The sequence below is a fragment of the Neovison vison genome, chromosome 11 (assembly GCF_020171115.1).
Source record: "Neovison vison isolate M4711 chromosome 11, ASM_NN_V1, whole genome shotgun sequence".
NCBI classification, from domain to species: Eukaryota; Metazoa; Chordata; class Mammalia; order Carnivora; family Mustelidae; genus Neogale; species Neogale vison.
The window spans coordinates 107,816,317-107,838,106 of NC_058101.1; the positions used below are offsets into that span (position 1 = coordinate 107,816,317).

The following is a 21,790-nucleotide window of genomic DNA, read 5'->3' on the forward strand; positions in this document are numbered from 1 at the left end:
AGTCATCCAGAAATAAATGGATGCAGGCCACAGAGACAAACCAAAGGGAAGTCTTTCACAGTAACCCCAACTCCCTTCTACAAAGGTCCTGGCATACCATAACTTTCATGAGGCAATGGTAAAGCTGGATCTTCTCTACTCTGACCCCATTCTGCATAGTCTGATTTGAGGGGTAAGTTCACGATAAGGATTCGTGGCCAATGAGCAAGACTCATGGTTCCAGAAAAGGTTTTCCAGACTGATAAAGACCCCAGCTAGTGAATATGGATCCAGGAAGCATTCGGTCATCCAGCAGACATTTACTGAGAGTCCAACAATATCTTAGAGTGTTGACCATGCAAAGATGAATGCTTTGGTTCTTATCTTGAGCAATTTCACAGGCTATGAGGGTGGGAATGGGATGGGACAGAAGCAGGATCCTACTAGAAACATATATACAAACAGGAAATTACAGTGGGAGTGAAGAGGTAGCATGACTGTTCCTGGGTCCCTTGCTGCTTTGATTTCCCTGTCAGGTTTCCCAGCAGTGGCCTCGTGGAAAAATAAGATGACTGAATATATTCAGGTAACTGAAGATGATAATAATGAACCCGCTGAAGTATCATCAGAAGACGATGAGACAGCGTTGCTTTCTGTTACTCCTTTCTTTCCAGGGACATGTGGGCTGTGCTCCAGGAGTGTCTCAGTATAGGTAGGTGGCCGGCTGATAGAAGAAATTCTGCATGTCCCTGAGACTGGCTGGAGAAAACTAGTAACTGTTGTCAACTATCCCAAAGATAACAAAGGAAAAAAATGGACGAGACCGATACTTCATCGCTATGAAAATGAAAAGCTGTCCAGAAAACATCTGACTTAAGAATGGAAAACAACTGAACAGATCCAAAAGAATATTTTAGTACCTTTGGAGACATTTTTATGGTTCTAAGGAAAGATACTAAAAGTGGTCACTGAAAAGGGTTTAGCTTTGTTTTACTGAATATGAAGCCCAACTGAAAGGAAAGTCACAGCAACTAGGATTGATGGACGATGGTGTCACTGGGAAACTTCCTGATTCTAAGTAGCACCCAGGTGAGACTTTGAGAAGAAGGAGGGCCTTTGTTGGGCATTGTACAGAGGACATGACTGCTGAGGAGATGCAGCACTTCTTTTGCCAAGACAGGGAAGTGATCATTGTCTTTATTCCCAGACCATTCCCGTCATCTGCCTTTGTTATATTTACAGATGATCCAGTCACCCAGTCTCTCTTTGGACAGGACTTGATCATTAAAGGAATCGGCATTCATATATCCAATGCTGAACCTAAGTAGGATAGCAATAGACAGAAAGATGTGAAAGACTTGGTGGTAACCTAAGGGGATTTGAGAATCAGCGTGGATTTGGTAAAAGTAGAAGGCAAGGAGCTGGTGTGAAAACAATCAAGATAGTAATATGGGTGGAGGGGTGAACTTTGGTGCTAGGCATTATTTGGGGTATAGCCCAAACAGCACTGCAGAGCAGCTGGGGTTCGAGGGGCATGTGAGCCACTCAGCAGAACCAGCCAGCTCCATCAGGCAATAACCAAATCCAAGGTAACACGCACAGGGAGCCAAATCAGGCCTTTGATTCTGGAAATAACTCCCATAGCAGTTCTAATTCAGCTGTAGCAGTGGGTTAAGGACCCTTTTCAAATGCAAGGTCAGGCAGCGGTATTAATGGAGGCTTTGGCTCAAATGTGGATTCTAAATATTCTGGCTAGAGAATGTAGACAGTAGGGTTGGTATAGACTAGTGGGGATTCAAATTTTTCTAAACATGTGGTAAGTATATTATAAAATACATATGTACAAGGAATTTTCAGAATTGGTTTGTTCAGGGGCACCTGGGTGTCTCAGTCAGTTAAGCATCTGCCTTCAGCTCAGGTCATGATCCCAGGGTCCTGGGATCCAGCCCCACACTGGGTTCTCTGTTTTGCAGGGAGTCTGCTTCTCCCTCTCCCTCTGCCTTTCCCCCTGCTTGTGTGCTCTGTCAAATAAATAAATAAATAAAATCTTTAATTTAAAAAAAAATTGTCAGTTGTCATTCATTAAAAAAAATGGTTTGTTCAGTGTGGAGTATATTCAGCAGTATTGGGGGCCTTTTTCTTTAAAAAAAAAAAAGAGGAAAACTAAAGAAATTTTATAAGTTTTGTTACATAAAGGGTAGGAATATGTTTAAAAGTGAACTGCTGTTTGCCTGACTAGAAAAACCAACACACTACAATTGCTAACAGAAAGTTTCTCCCGTGGGGACGCCGAGGGGGCTAGTTGGTTAAGCATCTGCCTTTGGCTTAAGGTCATGATCCCAGCTTCCTGGGATTGAGTACCACATCAGGCTCCCTGATTAAAAGGGAGCCTGCTTCTCCCTCTGCCTGCTGCTCCCCCTGCCTGTGCATGCTCTCTCTCTCTCTCTCTCTGTGACAAATAAATAAATAAAATTTTTTTAAAAAAAGTTTCTCCTGTAAGAGTTTATACCTGCAGGTGTCAAGTGGATTCTTCGCATGTTTAAAATAGAAACCATTGATTAGAACTACATTCTTTTCCCTTTGTTCTTTTTTTAAAGACTTATTTATTTATTTACTTATTTATGGGGGTGGGGCGAGGGAATGCACCTGCAAGGAGGGGGAGGGGCAAAGGGAGAAAGAGAGAATCTCAAGCAGACTCCCTGGCTGAGTGCAGAACTGTTGTGGGACAGGATCTCACAACGCTGAGTCCATGACCTGAGCCATGACCTTGAACCAAAATTATGAGTCAAACTCCTAACTAACTGAGCCATCCAGGCACCCCATCTTTTCTCCTTGACTTAATTTGAACCCCACCATATGCATTTTTCCTTAGGATGATTCTCTATTTTCAGAGATCATGGCAACACAGTGTTCAGTTCTTTTGGTTTTGCTTTTGTTTTTTAACACTTATCTCTCTTCATATGCAAAAATGCACTATGAAGCCTTCATTTACTCTCTGCAATTCATCTCATTTCAAATGTTTATGGAAGAAGCACTTCATTGAAAGTAGTGCTGTGAATACTCTGCCATAGGAATATTTCTGTCCACATGCTTTCTCATTCAAGAATTTGTCAGCACGCTGCAGAGGCTGTGTTTTAGACAGTGGGTGTCCCGTTTTTATCTGCTACTCTTTATTTCATGGAGTTGTCCAAATGCTATGAACACAAGCCTGTGATATGGAGCCAGAAGGCCGTTGGAACTTTTGAAATTTTGTGTGGGACTGATGGTGACGCCAAGACATGAAAGGTTAGTATGAGCAAGAAAAGGAGAAAGGCCATGCAGAGGCATGGTAGTGCATAATGGGTATTTTTCAACTTGGCAAGGTGTGTCTCTCAGTCCTGTGGCTTTGGTGAGAGAGTGTGCAGATGGCAAAGATAGCAAATAACGTACAATTTTTTTTTTGCAGTTGAAGGACATCCACATCTGTTGGAAGAATTTAAGTGGGTTTTGTTCTTAGATAACCCATGTTAGTTGAATGTGTTAAGTGAAAAAACACTTGTAATCCCCCTACCCCTTTGCCAACTACCATGAATGCTATATGGTGTGTGTTCTTTTCTACTACTGCACTGTAAGTGTGATCATGTGAACGGAAGCTGGTGGGTTGAGGACATGAACTGAGCTTGTGGTGGGCTTTGCAGGAGTATTCAAAAACAGAGTTCACCAGTAAGTTTGGGGGTATCACAAAGAAGGGTGAAAGTTCTAATGTCTGCTAGGGACACATACAAATGCTGCTTAATGCAGTTCTGTGTCCTGTGCTTGGATGCTTTTCTAGAAGAGTTGTTAATGGTGAAAATTATTAAACAAAACTTATTTAAATAATACAAAACCGGAAATTACAATTCAGTTTACCTTGGAAGAATAAAAGAAGAAAATTTACCTAGGCTAGGGACTGAGGAAGTGATCCTGAAGGAATTGACATCTGACTTGGGTCTTCAAAGAAGTGAGTGTTTCATTGGCTCGGACATTCCAAACTAAAGTGCAACATGAGCAAAGTTCAAAAGACGATAAAAATGCATAAACAAGTAGCTATATCTTGCTAGGATGAATTTTGAGGCAGAAAATTGAGGAAGATGATCAGGACAAATCAAAAACAGAAGGAGCAAGATCCAAACACCAGGGAGAAGACATTGGCTGGAAAAGGATGGGTTCTAAGTTGGCTCCAGTGCAAAAGGAATATGCAGGGCAGATTCTTGAGGGGCGTGAAGAGACAGATGCCTGTGAACACCCAGGCACCCAGGGGCCCACACCAGGCACTTAAGGCTTAGAAGAACAGAATAATTCCTATTCCAGGAGAATGATATTCCTATGTACCCACCAAACTTCATACTTACTGATGGAGAGCAAGAGCAATGCTGTGCCCAAGCTTTTCAATACCACCTGCCACTCTACTAAAGGGGAGCCTGGAAAACTAACAGTGTATATATTTTATACATTTATTTAAATAAAAAGAGTCAATACCCAAAAAAACAGATTGGAAGTACAGGTGATGCCCTGATTTTGAAAAATAATGTTGGCCAGATGAGAAGCTTTGTTTTTTCTATAGACAAGTGGAAGGTCATTCACCACTGACCTCTTGACAAGGAACCTCAGACTGAAGCTTCTACTGACAACTCTAGTCTAAGAATACAGCTTAGGCTGGTCATATTTCCTAGGCCAAATGTACACAAAACTGAATTTCTAATTAAAAAATAAATGGAGATATGGTATGTTTTGATAGCATTTTCAGTGTAGAATTTCTTTGCCTTCCAAGCTATATCATCACTGTCAGCATCTGGATTTGTAAGCATCCAACTTTAGTGCTATTTTTAGGAATAGAGCTATAGCATGAGGTAAGGTCACCTGTGCTCAAGCTGCTCCATTTAGTAGGCAAGAAAACTACTGCTTCCCTGCTAAGTGGGGAGCCTGCTTCTCCCTCTTCCTCTGCCACTCTGGCCCCACTCATGTTCTCTCTCTGTTCCAAATAAATTTTTAAAATATCTTAAAAAAAAAGAAAAGAGTAAGAATGCAGAACTGCCACTGCTAATGCAGATATCAACATAACAACAATAAACAACCATCAGGCAGGTTTTGTTGTATTCCTGCAGGAATGCTGACCGAGAATCCGGTGATGCTATAACCATGTGGGGAAAGAGGATACTTTGTTTTGAAACATGGGCTATAACCAGTAACTACCTCACAGGATTGTAAAACACATGCAAATGCAATGTAAATACTTTTATCATTTATGTACTTCTGTAAATAATGATGTGTTTAGAAGCATAATGTCTACCTTTAGGCAAGAATGTAATCTACATGAAAGCAGAAATCAAATTCAGTGTCATCAGCATTCCCTTCTACTTTCCAGTATAACACCTGAGACACAGTAGGCTCTCAGTGAATATTGGTTCAGTGATGGCCTGGCCCCCTGTGTAAGAACATCACATCCTCATTCAAGAATGAATAAACCAACAAAATCATCAATTTAGTTAGATCCTATCCTGGGCCCTGGGAATGCCTGGAAATAACAGGCACCAGAACAAGTTTTATGGTTTGCCTTAAACTCCGTGAGATCCCAGATCACCTTTCGCTTGCAACACTTAACATGCTCCCTGAATATGGTAAATGCTTCCTACCTCTCCTATCAAGTCAGGCAAACTTGAATCTCTGAAAGATTGATATAGTGTCGTTTGATAGAAATAACAACAAAATAAGAAACACAAATGCTGGCTTAAATTTTAACCCTGGATCCATGAAGCTAGGCATGTATTTAGACTTTGTGGTCCTTATTTTTTCTCATTAGCTCAGGATATAACCTTTAAATGCCTCTTCTTTTTATAGCCTCTTGAAATGTTCCTATTAATCAGAATGTGTTTGGGTTTGTAGCTGGAGAAAGAGAGAGACCAAAAAAAAGTATATATGTGTGTATGTATATTCTATGTACATATGTATATGAATGTGTATACATCATATTGCAGACTTTATGTTTCAGAGAAATGATTACGGTCAGTAGATATGTATGTTCTTCAACCAAAATAAATTTTTCTCTCCTGACAACAATATGTCAGTCCTGGCAAAAGATTTTCATTGGCCTTCCTTGAGTCATGACTCCACTCTTCAGAGGCATCATTTAGCTTAGGATATACGAATTGTCCGAATCTGGGTCATATTTTCATCACCATGGCAGGAAGGGAGCTAAGGATCTTGGCACTTGGTTGCCAAAGGAGTTGATTGAAAATATGTCCAGAGGTTCCTTAAAAAGTTGAAAATAGAGCTACCCTATGACCCAGCGATTGCACTACTGGGTATTTACCCTAAAGATACAAACATAGTGATCTGAAGGGGCACGTGCACCCAAATGTTTATAGTAGCAATGTCTACAATAGCCAAACTATGGAAAGAACCTAGATGTCCATCAACAGATGAATGGATAAAGAAGAGCTGGTATATATACACAATGGAATACTATGCAGCCATCAAAAGAAATGAGATCTTGCCATTTGCGACAATGTGGATGGAACTAGAGGGTATCATAGTGAAATAAGTCAATCGGAGAAAGACAACTATCACATGATCTCCCTGATATGAGGAAGTGGAGATGCAACATGGGGGGTTAGGGGGGTAGAAGAAGAATAAATGAAACTAGATGGGATGGGGAGGGAGACAAACCATAAGTGACTCTTAATCTCACAAAACAAACTGAGGGTTGCTGGGGGGAGGGGGGTCAGGAGAGGGGGGTGGGGTTATGGACATTAGGGAGGGTATGTGCTATGGTGAGTGCTGTGAAGTATGTAAACCTGGCGATTCACAGACCTGTACCCCGGGGATAAAAATACATTATATGTTTATAAAAAACAATAATAATAAATTTTAAAACTTTAAAAAAAAAAAAGAAAATATGTCCAGACCCACATGGGGAGTAGGGTAATTTCCTAAAGGAAGAGATGCTAAGCAAACAAAAATAACATATGACCTTTGCCATTGCTCTCCAATCCCCTTTTTATGCTAATAAAGTTATATTATTTAAAGTTTGTTCACACTTATTTTTTCATGAGTATTTGTTTCAACTTCATCTTTCAGTTAATGAGAGCTTTGGCTAAATGCATAAGGTATCTGGTAGCTAGAAAAAAAAGTATTGCTAATCATCTTAGTTATAGGATTTAAGGCAATAGTATTGTTCACTAAAATGAACATTATGATACAATGGTAAACATGGAACAGTGGGAGAACATGAGCATTAAACTGGGCCTTACCACTTATTAGCTGATGACCTTGGGCAGCTTGCATAATATCTCTGACCTTGTTCCACGTCTGTAAGTTATGGTAATATCCATTTCATAGGATTTTTTCAGGTGTTGAAGGCATAGGATGCAAGGTAACAGAATTGTCTAAGTCTGGGTCATATTCCCATCCATGTGGCAGGAAGGGAGCTGATAATATGTATATTACACACACAGACACACAGACACACACACAGTGTCACACTGTGTCACACACTAGAACAGTGTCACAGCAGTAACAGACCCTCAGGAAATACATGTTAAATAAAAGGAAGAAAGAAAAGCCCAGAGAACGGAGGAGGGAGACAGAAAGAGAAATGTTGCTGATTCAAATCAGAATACCAGTAGAGAAGCAAAATGACATACGATGGAGATTTCAACTATATACTAGAAGCAGAGAAGCACTGTTCAGCTAGAAAGAAAAAAAAATCTAATAAATCACTGACTCACTGTGGTGGCAGTTAATTTTTAAGGCTAAGGGTACAATAAAAAAGTTCAGTTTTAGGTATGAAAGAAACCATTGGTAGATACCATTTAAAGACAAATTTATTAAGGTGATAAGCTAAATTGCACAATTGTTCCTAGTGAATTCTTACTTTAAGTCCAAAAGAAAAATAATATATGGTACCCCACAGCTGGCAGGACTGGATTCTGTCTCATCTCCTAATGGAAAGCCACCCAAATATTGTTCGTTCTGTGCCTCCTGGGAGCTATCTAGCTCTAATCCCGGGAAGTGTGCTCACCTTACAGGTGAAAAGCCAAGGCTCAAAGAGGTGAAATGACTCATCCAATATCACTCAGCTAAGGGGCGGCATGAAATTAAAGTCCAAGGCTTCCTAGTTTAAGACCTAGACATCTTCCTTGATGAAACACAGAGGTGAGGTGTGCTCTCTTTCTGTGCAATATGAGTGCTCTCTCAAAACTACAACTTACCTTACTAAATATTAAAAGCCTAAAAACTTTATCAAGGCCTTAGACACAGTATTATTGAAAGGTTGCTTTCAAAATGAAGTGTTTTTATTTTAATCCTGTTTCCAATAGACTTCTATTATAATGCTGAAAGCACATTTCCATAGAAAAACGAGGCCTAGGGCATAATAAAAACATCCTTACTCAAACAGAACTCTTTAAAAAATCATGTTCCAGATAAAGTTAATGTATAATGATAAAATATTCATGTAAACCAAGCCACATAAATCAAACAAAGCGCAGAAATCACATTTATGCTTGACAACGGTTCAGCGGGCTAAAAAAGAAAACAAAGTACAGAAGGGCACCACCTTAAAAGTTATTCTTCTATGAAATTCCCTTACTTATATGTCACATACAGCTCTCAGTGGCTGATATAGCTTTGTTTTAAGGCACCTATAGGATGTGGAGTGGAGCTACAGGGGGAAAGGAGACAGAAAAAAATCCAAATTTCAAAATCAGTTGAAAAAGGACTAACGAGGAAATTAATTTCTAGAAACCCATAGTCAGGAGTATCTGAAATGTGAGTCTTAGGAGTCCTCGGGCAACAAGCCCAGCTTGTTCTTTATTTTAGAAATGCATAGAATTGTTGCATGTTAATGGCAGGAGGCAAGTGGAATCTTCCACTCCTTATTTGTGACGCAGAAGAGAAGCCTCCCTCAGTCAGGAGGGAGAGCACAGCTGGCGGGAAGGACAGGCGTTTGAGCTGTTCTGTTAAGGTATTTCTTGATCAGATTTACTTTTTTAAACCCAAAACTGTATTTCAACTAGCCTCAACGTGGTGGGTGACATTAACAAACTAGCCTTAATTCTTGATGACTATCTTTTTATCAAATTGTTCAAACAGAATGTTATCTAAAAAAAAAGGAAACGCTTCGGAAAACATTTAAACTCTTTGGAACAAAGATGTTTGGTAAATCTATACATAAGGTAAAGAAGGTAAGGCTAAACCGTCTTGCACTAGCAAGATTCAGCAGCAGGATTCAGAGCAAGGGACAGTGTACCCGGACAGGACAGGAGAAACCGTAGAGAAGTCAGAGCAGCTAGGATATTATTAGCAAAGTACTTCTTTAACAGAAGCATGCCAATTGGCACAGGACATACAGGGACCGATTGGGAGTGGAAAAGGAGAAAGGATCAAAGGGCCACAGAAAATAGGAGCAAATGAGAAGGAGGGAGAGATGAATCCACACAGCAGAGCACATTTCCCTACTTTGGCAGCTTCCCAGGACCAGCAGAAGATGGTTCTGTCAATGGTTGCGGCCGGCAAGAGTTTTAGAAATAAAACACTCGGCAGCCCTGCCAAGCTACATTTTTTTTTTTTTTTTTTAATTTAGAAACCACTCCGACAATTCTCTTGGGGACATGAGGTTCCAAGAGTTAAGAAAGCACAGACGCGAAGTTTCTGCTTCATATCTCCTTCCCTTTGCTGGGTTTCCTCCACAGACCAGACACACAGAGCTGAGAGATTACCAGGCAAAACCAAGATGCTCTACACTATGTTCCTTAAGTTTTGAGCGTTGTTGTTTTTTTTTAATACCATTGGCAGCGTTTTTTATTATTATTTTAATTGTCTGCAATTTCATGTTGGATGTTAGCATAAGCCATTTTCCACTTTCATTGCCAGCAGCAGAACTTGGTCGGCTGCCACTCTGAAGTAGTCGCACACTATCTCTCCCCACTATCTGTAACCTGACCCAGTTTTGGTGAGAAGAAAGAGCTCCTGACCCTTAAGTGTAGCAGCTTGGGGGAAACTCTTTGCCAGACGTGGGAAGTATCTGACCCTCCGGGAATCGCACAATGTGTAGGTCAAGTGCCGGCTCTGGGAGTAGCAGAGTATTGGGCGTAGTAATTAACAGAGGGCTGGACGTAAAGGAGGGTGTCTTAGAAGGTCAAATGAAATGAAGGAGAGCACTGCCCATGCTGAATAGTGCACAGACTGGGACTCCACATGCGGACATGACTTCCGGTGCCACTGGGGGGTCATTAGAGAGATGGAGGGGTGTGGGGCCAACACAACGGGACTACGCTCAGGGCCCCGGCAACATCACACACTTGCCTTGTGTATGCAAGGGAGTGAATCTCAATGAGACTGAATTGTAGCATCTACACATGGGGATGAACATTACCATTTTCAAGACTGATGTTTCATAGGAAGGGGCCTGTGAAAAATCCTTTGTAAACTCCAATATGGCTTATGGAGATTAGTTTTTTTTTTTAAAAGCAATGTTTATTTGACACAGAGAGAGAGCACACGCACACAAGCAGGGGGAGAAGCAGAATGAGAGGGAGAAGCAGGTCCTCCACTGAGCAGGGAGTTTGATGCAGGACTCGATCCAGGATCAAGACCTGAGCAGAAGACAGATGTCTGACCGACTGAGCCACCCAGGTGCCCCTCGAGATTATTTATTAATGTTACCAAGCAAAATCCTTTCCTTTATGAGAATATACACAACACACACACTCAAGAGGGAATACTTTCAGTTAGTGTATTATTTCAAAATATTTTTATATCCTTGGCTCCAAGAACTTAAAAGTATTCTCATATGAGTATATATATTCTATCATCTGGTAGTATGTGAGATGAATTTGTTTTCGATGAAGTTAACTGAAGTATACCCTTAGTGGGACTAATGGGGAAACCCTCATGGGTCTCTGACCATATTCTGCTGACTGGAAAATGAAGGAGCCATTTTGGGGTCCAAGTTATCTCCTTCATGCTGCAATATTATTCAAAAAGGGAAAATTCACAGAAAAGGACAAATATTGTAGGGTTCCACTTATATGAAGTACCTAGAATAGTCAAAGTCATAGGGACAGATAATACAATAGTTGTGAGCAGGGGCTGGGCCGGGAAGATGGCAGAGTCATGATTTAGTAAACTCAGAGTTTCAGTTTGGGATGGTGAAAAGTTCTGGAGATGGATGGTGATGGTTTCACACAGCGTGAATGTACTAGTGCCGCCAAACCATTCACTTAAAAATGGTTAAGTCGGTCAATTTTATGTTACATGTATTTTACCACAATAAAAGAAAAAGGAAAATTCATTCAAAATGTTTGGGTCACTTCATATTGAATAATGATTTGATTGAGGTTTTTGAGGAATTGTCAAATGCACAGAACTAAAAGGTATAGATCGTCTTTTGTCACAAATCACTGAGAAAAGAAAAACAGTTATTGATGAAGATTTTTTATATCATGGTCACTTCTGGATTGGCATGAAGCCAAACAAAGTTTAACAAGAGAAAGAGTTCACACAGATCCAATGGTCCATATTTCACTAAAACATGGCATGTTTCTACATCTTAGCATCCTTTGTTTCCTGACAGAGAATGGGGACCATGTTATCAGCTATAAGCTAGTTCCGCAATACTAGAAAACTGATACAAAACAAAAATCTGAGTAGGACAAATAAAACAATATGGTACCCAGACCATAAAAAATACCTACATTATACTGCATATATCCAAGATAAATGTATGCACAAGGAACACCAGGCTGGACCCATTATGAAAAAGTTCCATATAAAGCGAAGGGAATTTTTGCTACATATAAAGACAGAAAATATAAAATGAATTTCAAAACCATATGAAGAAAATTATTAACTTTGTATCATCGTCACTAGAAAGGAGATGATCGGGAAAACAAAGAAGGCAGCATTTCTACTATTTAAAGAGGTATGGCATTTGAACTGAGTTAGTACAGTCTATTTCAAAACAGGATATTGGTGAAATCATAGGTATAATGTTCTAACTGGAACGGGAAAAAAGGACGGAATTAAGTCAGATTAAGTCAATTCCTTGAAAAGGAGTCACTCACTATGCCCATAAAAGCAAGCTCATTCCCAATCTGAGTCATCCCAGTAGATTTTGTGAAATACTGGAATTCTCCAGTGCCCTCACTGAACAAATGGAAGTGTCAAATTGTTTCTTTTCTTAAAACAGATACTCTAGCATAATTTCCATATAAGATATTTGTTTATTTCAACCCCTACCTTGAAGGCTTTTCTTTTAAATAAACAATACTTGGTCCAAATATCTCCATTTTTTTGTCTGTGAATTGGGCAGGAAGTTTTAAGCTGTTTTATACAAGCACCTAAGACCCCAGCTAAACTCTGAAAGAATGTGGCAACACAGAAGAAAGAAATTGTATCTTTGAGCACTTGGGGGGCCTTAGAGCTCCTTGGGGCACCAAGAGTAATTAAGATACACGAGGCCCACGGGGCGAGTTCTTCAGGGACCATCTCCTAGGGAACAGATGGATTTCCTCCAATTCTTCTCAACATATATGTCTCTGCCATCTGAATTTTATTTCCCTTCTTCTCTTTTACCTTTGCTTTACAAGCATGGTAGCTTGGTCTCAGAAGAGCAAAATTTCATTTCTTTCCTAATCTTTTCTTCTCCCCTGTTTACACCTTTTTCTGCTTTGTTACTGAGGCAACTATGCTAGTTCTAGTTCTTTGGTTGTTTTTCTCTTTGTTATCTCATCTTGGGAATTGGATTTATTGATCCAGTGACTACCCAAAAGCCAGACAAAAAAACACACTTCTACTGGTTTTCTACTTTCTTCTACTATAAACAGAGATTGCTTTTTCTTCCATTAAGAATTTAAAATTCAGGGGCACCTGGGTGGCTCAGTGGGTTAAAGAATTTAAAATTCAGAAATCAATCCATCTCATTTACTGTCTTACCAGAACGACATTAAGTCCAAAATGCTTTTTATATATTTGATAATTTTCATTTTTGCAACTGTTGACTTTTTTCACTTGGTCTAATTAGATATGTATTATTATGTCTTATCTGAGATACACATGCCCATCTCACAGGCACACACACACGTCCATGAGCACACCCAACACACACCTATCTTGGTTTGAGTTCTTAGCATGCTCTCAGGAAATTCTGACAAGACTTTCCCATAAATCTAACCCCAGTAACTCATGTCTAACAAAAGACAATGTGTTGATGTAAATACACATCTACAAAGTGTTATGAACCAACTTATGGGGCATTCTCAGTCATAAACAACCATATCCTTTTTAGTATTTGTTGCTGAAATGCACAATAGTAGCAGACACAACACATGAGGCCTAAAGGAATGAGAACATTTGGCTCACGTAAAAAGTAAAGAGATTTTTCAAATATATTATTTCTCAAAGAAATAACCTGGAATGTGAGAAATGAATGGAAAGAAGCATGGTTATTAATGCATTTTCTTTTTTTCAAAATTCTGAAAACCAGCCATATGTTCCACATTATGAATATGCAGATGGTCTCAATGCAGTTATTTTTCTCTAATTTAAACCATCAGGGTAAAATAATGCAGTAGTTTAGGAAGCTAATACAGCTGGGTCTCTTTCTTGCCTTCCCCAGAAGTGCACCAAAGTCTCTACATGTCTATATAATTTGGGGATCCATGCTGGTAAATGAAAAAGAGAGACAAGCCAAGCAGCAGGAAGGGTAGCTTTATTCCTGCATGCTTTGTGGTAAATTGTGCACTTTGTGAAGAAAATGCATCTCACAGAGGGATCTATCTTAGATATTTTTGTGTAGAACCCACCTCTGGCATTTTGTAAGCAATAACTTCTCTGAATTCATCATCCTTGCTATTTCTGTCCTTGATCCAATGATGGTGTTGAAATCAAGTGTATCAGGTTAACCTGTCTGCCTATCTCCATGTCCCCTGAATGACAGCTCAGGCTGAGCATGTCAGCTGGGGCTGGCTGAACTGCTCAAGGTCAAGTTTTGAGATTCTAGTACAAGGTGTCTTACACTCCTCTTTGACTGGGATGGAAGATGGATGACAAGCATATGAGCTATTACTGTACTTGTTCTTCATCTGCCAACAACTCGAACAAAGCAATTCTGTCCCAGACCTTCTCTCTTCCCTCTACAAGTTGGGTAACTTTGGCTACCATAGTCCTATCTGATTTTTAAAGGAGTTGTTAGGGGGGCAGGCCTAGAGGTGGAGAAACTAGCCTTAGGAGGATAAGCCTAAGTTTAAATTCATATAGTTACCTTGCCTGACATCATTATTCTGATGAAACCTTTCTTTTTAACACATACATGTGTTGGGAAACATGGTACTTAATCCTCATCCAAGGACTTGTTTTAAAAAAAAAAGTATAGCCTTACATAAAATGTCCAGAATAAGGCAATATATAGACAGAAGGTAGATGAGCAGTTACTGAGGCCTGGGGTAAGGAGTGCTGGAAAGATTGGAGGGTGCTAAGTAAAGGAAAAGGGTTGTTTTTTGAAGTGATGGAAATGTTCTAAAATCGTGGCGATGGTTGTACAACTCAGCAAATTTACTATCAATCAATGATTGTGTACTTAAAAAAAAAAAAGGATGTAGGAAAAAAATGTGTGGTAAGAAAGCAGCTCTTATCAAGGAGCATCACAGAACCTGATTTTCATTAACCCTCCAAAGCTATTACAGCTGAACTGCTCATTACAGCTCCAGGGGCTGGGGCAGGATGCAAGCCCACCTCCCCCGGAAGAGCTTGAGGAGATGGAGTTGAGAAGCAAACACGCCCACCCACTATCCTGGAGGGTGGCCTCTTGTATAGCAACTTTGAATCCTTAAATGCAAAAGACGTCATTTAAAATGAAGTAATAATCCTCCCTTTCCCTGAGTACAGTAAAAAGAACAACCACCCCCACAATATGATGGTACTAGATGTGAACTGCACATTTCTCAGATTTCACCCAGGCATGGGAACAAACACAACTCCGGACCTGAGAAAAGACGAAGGGAGGAACATAATGTCTGAGGCTTACTTCAAATGTTTCTTCCAGGAAGCACTCAGCGACAAAGACACTCTTCTGCACGACAAAGGATTACCTACCTTTTTCAGACACATGGGCATCTATCTGAAGACTCTACCGGTCTGACGCAGAATGATTGCATGATTTATCATAAAGTTTTCGGGACAAAGGGCAGCCACAAATACTTCAAGAAGGTCATTTTGGCTGGTTCATTGAGCCCTGTGAAGTTCTGCCTAACCAGGTACAAGAGAGGCTATGGCAAAGGCAGCTGGGGGACAGAGATTTGAGACGTTTTGTCCATGTCTCCTAGTGTCTGACTGCTGGTGAAAGTTACTAAGGTCTCCCTTCACACTCACCTTTCTGTCTTTATTTATGACTCCGGGTCTAAGTCTGCAGCCCAAGGGGATGCTTTCTCAGCTCGGTGCCTGTTAAACTCTGCCAGTAGGGGACAAAGGGAAATTGGAAAGACTGGAAAAGGGAGAAGGCATTGGCTCCTCTTTTCTACTTCCTGGATCTCGTTTGTTTCCTGCCCCACTTGGGCTGTGGCTTTATTAGCATCCTTGAACAATCGTTCTTCAGCCCAGTCTGAGGCTCTAAAACTCAAGAAAGTAGCCTCATGGCATTCTAGAACGAGCTTTGGCATGCCCCTCTACAACTCCAACACCAGCTGACTGATACCCACTCTCAGTGTCCTGATCTGAGGGTCCCTTCTCTGTAGTCAGAGATATTAGTACCAGGTACCATCCACACTTCAGAGGCCCCCTTCTCTAAGATTTTCTATTGAATAATGTCAACCTCTTCTGGTTTTCTCCTTACCCTTAAGAATGGTAACTGCTTCCTCCAGGTAGATCCAACTGCATAATTTACAGAGTCCACTAAAAAAAAATGAAAATGTGGACCACTTGTTCAAAAATTACTAAGAATTTCAAGATGGTGACAGTAGAGTATTAAATCACTCATGGTGCTTTTACATTTGAGACCCTGTGCAAGCACAGGGGTTACACACACACACATGAAGATAGCTCTACCAATAAGGGACTACCTCTGGGACACAATAATGTTCATTTTTGACATTTTCAGTTCATTAATACCAAATTAACAGTTGTTCCCATTAAATTCTCTCTGTTAAAATAATTAGTGTAGTTTCTGTCTCAAAACTGGTCCCTTGCTAAGACCCTATTTTTCTGTGCCTCCTGGTGAAGGAGCAAGGAGAGAGTGTCTCCAGAATGACAGGAGACCTCTCTTTCTGCACCATCTCCTAACAGGAAAGAGAACTCAGAATTCAAGTTCCAACCTTCATCTTGGGGTTCTTGGGAGCAATATCCAGGAGTCCATAGTTCAAATCATCCTGACACATTTTATTCATGTCTGTTTCCTAGCAATATGGCCACCAATGTTCTGAGCATTCATGATCCCTGAAATATAGTAGCACATGGTCCTGAGTTAATACACACAAAAGTAATCTAAGTACATATGATATATACTCCTCCCAATAATTACTTAAATAGAAAAAATCTAATAGGTGGAAACTACTTAGGAGTTTAAATTCCTCAAAATCTTTGGCAAGTTGAGAATCAAATCATGCAGTAGTAAGCATTACCTTCAATAATCATTTCCCAAACTGATAAAACATTGCATCTGTCTCTTTTACCTCTTTTGGGAGCAGAGAGAAATTCCTTTGGGCAGCAGAGACTAACAGAAAGGCTATCAACTATTAACTTGAGCTCTCTCAAGGAGGGAAGCCCTTTAGTCAAGCATTCTCAACCGAAAACTACAGAATGGCATACTCTCAAGTCCCAGTTTTATTAAAAATAAAACTTACTTTACTGAGAAGTAATAAGAGAGAAAAACATCAAACACTCATGCCACAGTTACCATGTGATTGAGTGCAATTACACTACACAATCTCAAAGTTTTGTCAATAAATCCAAGTATCTGATGCCAACCTTCAGCTACCAATTATTGAACACCTATTATGCATGGTCTTGGATTAAAGATTATGTTTTTAAACATATTTTTTTTTTAGATTATGTTTATTTATTTGACAGACAAAGATCACAAGTAGGCAGAGAGGCAGGCAGAGAGAGAGGAGGAAGCAGGCTCCCCACCAAGCAGAGAGGCTGATGCCCGATGCAGGGCTCGATCCCAAAACCTAGGATCATGACCTGAGCCGAAGGCAGAGGCCTTAGCCCACTGAGCCACCCAGGTGCCCCTTGGATTAGCATTTTAACACAAATATTCTTACTTACTCTCATAAAAACTCCAAAATTGATATAGTCATGCCCCCCTTACTTGGAAAGGAACTAAGGATCAGATTGGTTAAGAAACATTGATGTGGTCACAATTAGTGGTGACTCCAGGTAACGCAACACAAAATTTTTCTTGATTTCTTTTAGAAACAAAGCCAAATTTCCCAAGATGTTTTTATATCATTTCTAAATTATTCAAATTATTATCAAATTACTTTCGGAAAGCAGCTTATCATCCGTGATGAATTAACTTAGTAGATCACTAAGATCCATTCTTCAAGGTGGTATCATTCCAAGCTAAGTAGATAAGCAGAGACCACCTAGTGCGTAATGCAGGTAAGTCTCTAATTCTCCAGGAGCTCCTCAGGTCACAAACACAGAAGAAAGCACTAGAGACCTCCAAGAATGAATGTAACCCTTTAGAGTCAGGTCTACCTCTAATGACATCAGTGTCAGATAGAATCTACTTCATTATGCAAATATTTTCATGCTTCTGGATATCTGCTATTGTGTAGGCAGGATGTGTGAATATCTATATGAAGTCTTTGGTGTTTATTTAGGTATCTGGCATTAACCTATACTTTCCCAGACAAGTCCTTGTCAGGCTCCTCAGTCATGCCACAACTTTCAATGGCTCGCTCTCTCTCTCTCTCTCTCTCTCTCTATATATATATATATAAAGATATATATAGAGAGATAAGATAGATAAATACAGATATATATTATATACACCTCATTTCCTCTTACCCTTGTCTTGCCTCCTACAGTTTCTATGAACAAAGGATTCATAGCATTTTTTCTGTAATTGATAATACTAAAAAATAATGGTAAGCAGTGGCAGTATCGTAGCCAATGAGGTTTATCCGAGGCACGATTATTGCTAATTGGAATTTGCACTTATGAGTTAGCATGGAAAACACAACTGCGAAGTTTGGTGAGTGCTGAATTATCTGGCTAAAGGAGCCATAGACTGTCCATTCAGGAAGACATAGAGCAGCTTTTCCTCTGCAGATTCCTGAATCTGCAAATCTGTTTAAAACTCAAAGTGGAAAAGCTATGCACCCAATCAAGCACGGTGAGCACAATTTGGAGCCTTTCTCTACTAAACACATACATTTTAGAAATGTAAAGAGGGTAAGAAAAAAACCTGCAGAGTCTCAGAACTCAGGGAAAATGCCTATGAAGGTTAATTTTATTATGCAGATTGATGGGAAGCAACGGGATCATTAAAACCATCTCAAGGAATCCAGGAGGCCTTTTTTCCCAAAGAGCTGTAAATAATATCAATCAGATGGAACAGGATATTGGGCTGAATCAGCAAACACTTTTCCCCCATGGTTCTCCCATTAACTGCATATATTTGCACTTCTTCAACATCAGCAAACTTCTCAGTCTAGAATGGCTTTTTGAGATATACAGCTCTGCTCATACTTTAATAATACACTAAAGTTGCCTGTGGTAAAGCCCATGCTATATTATCTGAAAATTTATTTAATGCAGTGACTGCATTTCTAATCACCCTTCCGTATATTCTACTCTTAGTTTTGAACAAAGCCATTAACACCTTCATAAAACCCTTGGTGTAAGAACGCTCTCATGCCATTAATGGCTACTCTGTGAAAGGGTGTATGCAGTGTTCTTTGCAGTGTGTATGTCTGTGTTTACTCATGTACATCTCAGCCATAAAACTAATGCTCAAGAATGTATCCAAGAGCATGTGCAAGGGTGGGGGAAAGGGTAGGAGAAAGAAAATGAAAAGAGGGTACTAGAATAAAATAACAACTAGTACCTATGAAACTGGAACTTAGAACTAGTATCAGGTACCCTTCTAAGTACTTTACATGTTACTTCATTTTGGTTTTCATAGCACCTCTAGGAGGTAAGTACCATTATTACCCCATTTTACAGTCAAGGTAACAGAGGGTTAAAACAAGTTGCCCTCACTTACACAACTGAGAAGTAGAATTGTGACTCAAATACAGGTAGCCTAACTCCAAAGTTCATGCACTTGATTATAATGTCATGTGGCCTTTCGTTACAAATAAAAAAAAATTTTTTTAAGGTTTATTTATTTATTTATTTATTTGAGAAAGAGAGGGAGAGAGAGAGAGCGTACACATGGTTGGGGGGTGGAGCAGAGGAAGAGAGGGAGGGAGAGAGAGAAAGGGAAAGAAATCTCAAGCAAGTTTCCTGATGAGTGGGGAGCCTGACACAAGGTTCAGTCTCAGGACCCTAAGATCATGACCTGAGCCAAAATCAAGAGTCAAATGTTTAACCAACTGAACCAACCAGGTGCCCCAAGTAAAAATATTTTGAAAGATTATTCTAGCAGGCCCAAAAACATGGGTGACTCTTTCTCTACTAAAGTCTATAATCAAGCAGAAACCAAAATGACAGTCCTTTCAAACCTGCTCCCATCTTACAGAGACAGACAGATAGGTGAATAGATAGAATATGTATTGTATATATTTACATACAGAAAATAAATTAACTATCAATACCTTCATACTTTCTAGGAAAAACAAGCCAGGAAAAAAGTTTGAGAATTTTTTTAAATAAAAAAGAATTTTTATATCTAATCATGCAATTAAATATCCACTGAGATGCACTACTCCAAAAAGAATAAAATACTGGGAAGAATGTTAATGGAGAACTGCAGAAGCAGGCTGAACAACTCAAGTCCTACATACTCAAAATTGAGGTAAAATTTTCGATAGTGTTCAACTCCTTGAATATGGAATAGCCCTACATTTACCTGTAAATATAAAATACCAGGGGCACCTGGATGGCTCAGTCGGTTAAGCAGCTGGCTCTTGATTTTGGCTCAGGTTATGATCCCAGGGTTGTGAGATCGAGCCTCAAGTGGAGCTCCACGCTCAGCAGGGAGTGTGCTTCTTTCCCTCTCCCTTGCCCCTGCCCTGCTTCTCTCTCAAACAAATTAATAAATCTTAAAAATTCCAAAGCCCCATGCACTCTCACAATTGGGTTATCTCTACTGACCATCTTGGACTTCTACTACCACATGTAATCAAAACTTGAAAGTAAGACTATTTCAATATATTTATACAATTCTATTGGACTAACTGTTTGGGGGCCTTGGGTATGAGCAGGGATTTAACTGAAGATATAAATATGAATATTTCCCAGATCTCTCTTAGCAATTCACAACTGAGAAGGAAGGAGATAGATACACAGTAACTAACATGAATAACAGGCAATCTCAGACAAGTGCTCATTGGAGAAATAGCAGAAGGAAGACAAGAGCAGAAGGGCATTTGAAAATGGAACAGCTGAGATGCTTGGGTATCAGTGTCAAGAGACAACAGGAAGAGGGCATCTGGAGAAGAGTCTGCAGGAGTCAAGACATGTGGGGCTGAGGGGGAGGGAAGAGGTAAGCATAGGACCCTGAGAAGCTGGTGTGTCAGGTGGGTGGACCATGGAGTTGTCTGCAGGCTGAAGAGGCAATGCACGAGCAGACCTAAGGAACTCACGTCCTTAGCTGAGAAAGCTGGACTTTTCCCAACAGCCAGATAGAAAAGGCCAAGTTATAAAACCATGTGGTTCCTTCTAATCATCCAACTCCTTTTTGACCGTGGAGAAGATCTAAACAAAAACAACAGTAACTATAGAGTCCTTTATTCACTGATTACACAGAATTTTTGAGTGTGAAACATAGATTCCTAATGCACGGTGCAATGGATCCAGAGTCAGTAAAACCAAGCTCTAGCCGTAATTACTCAAGTAATTTATGACGTGAACTTGGACAATCACCGTGGAGCTCCTTGGAGCTACAGTTACCTTAGCAATAAAGCCTGGGAACTAGACCTGCAGAATGATCCTGCCCAACCTCTCCAGTTCAAGGGAAGTGCCTCAGCGAAGGTTAGGAAAGACAGCCCTCACCCTTACTCTATACACTGGGCTACCGCACAACTCTTCAGTTGAAGAAAGCTTTCTAAGACTTAGAAATCATTTAAGAAACATCTGACTGTCTCATTCCTTGATATCTCTTTGTATGATTTGAAGGTGCATTTCTTGTTACTATCTAACTGTGCCCCTTACATATGTCCACATGCTTTCATGAATGCATTTAATAAGGCCTAACAGGAGTTCCAGTTTTGTTTCTTTGTCAAACTGGCTTTGTGATACCTTTTCTCATATCTGGTTCATGGTCATCTAGGTAGGCAAATAAACACTCCACAAACACAGGGCGTGATGAGTGGCATAGAATAACAGAAAGCAAGTAGAACTCTGAGGAAGATGAACTTCTGGCTTAGTCACTGTCCCAGCAGTGCTCAACTCCCTGGAAAACACAGACTATCCACAGGGAGCCAAATTTGCCAAATCCTCTGTCTTGCTCTATTAATCCTCAACATCCCAGGGAGCATGGTTCACAGCGAGTTGCCTAGTCAGTGAAATGGCCAGCATACAGGGAATGAGCTGTAAACATTAACTGACAAGGATGAATAATTCTGCTTGACTTCCTGAGCAATTTAGGGACTTGGGCAAGGTCTAAAGGGACAATACCTGGGTT

At 40.1% G+C, this 21,790-nt stretch overlaps 2 pseudogenes; both read left to right on the forward strand.

Moving 5' to 3' along the window:
- The first annotated feature begins 547 nt into the window (after positions 1-547).
- LOC122890446 lies at positions 548-1,735 on the forward strand (annotated as a pseudogene).
- A 16,347-nt stretch (positions 1,736-18,082) lies between these two features.
- On the forward strand, positions 18,083-18,209 carry LOC122890666 (annotated as a pseudogene).
- Positions 18,210-21,790: the final 3,581 nt, after the last annotated feature.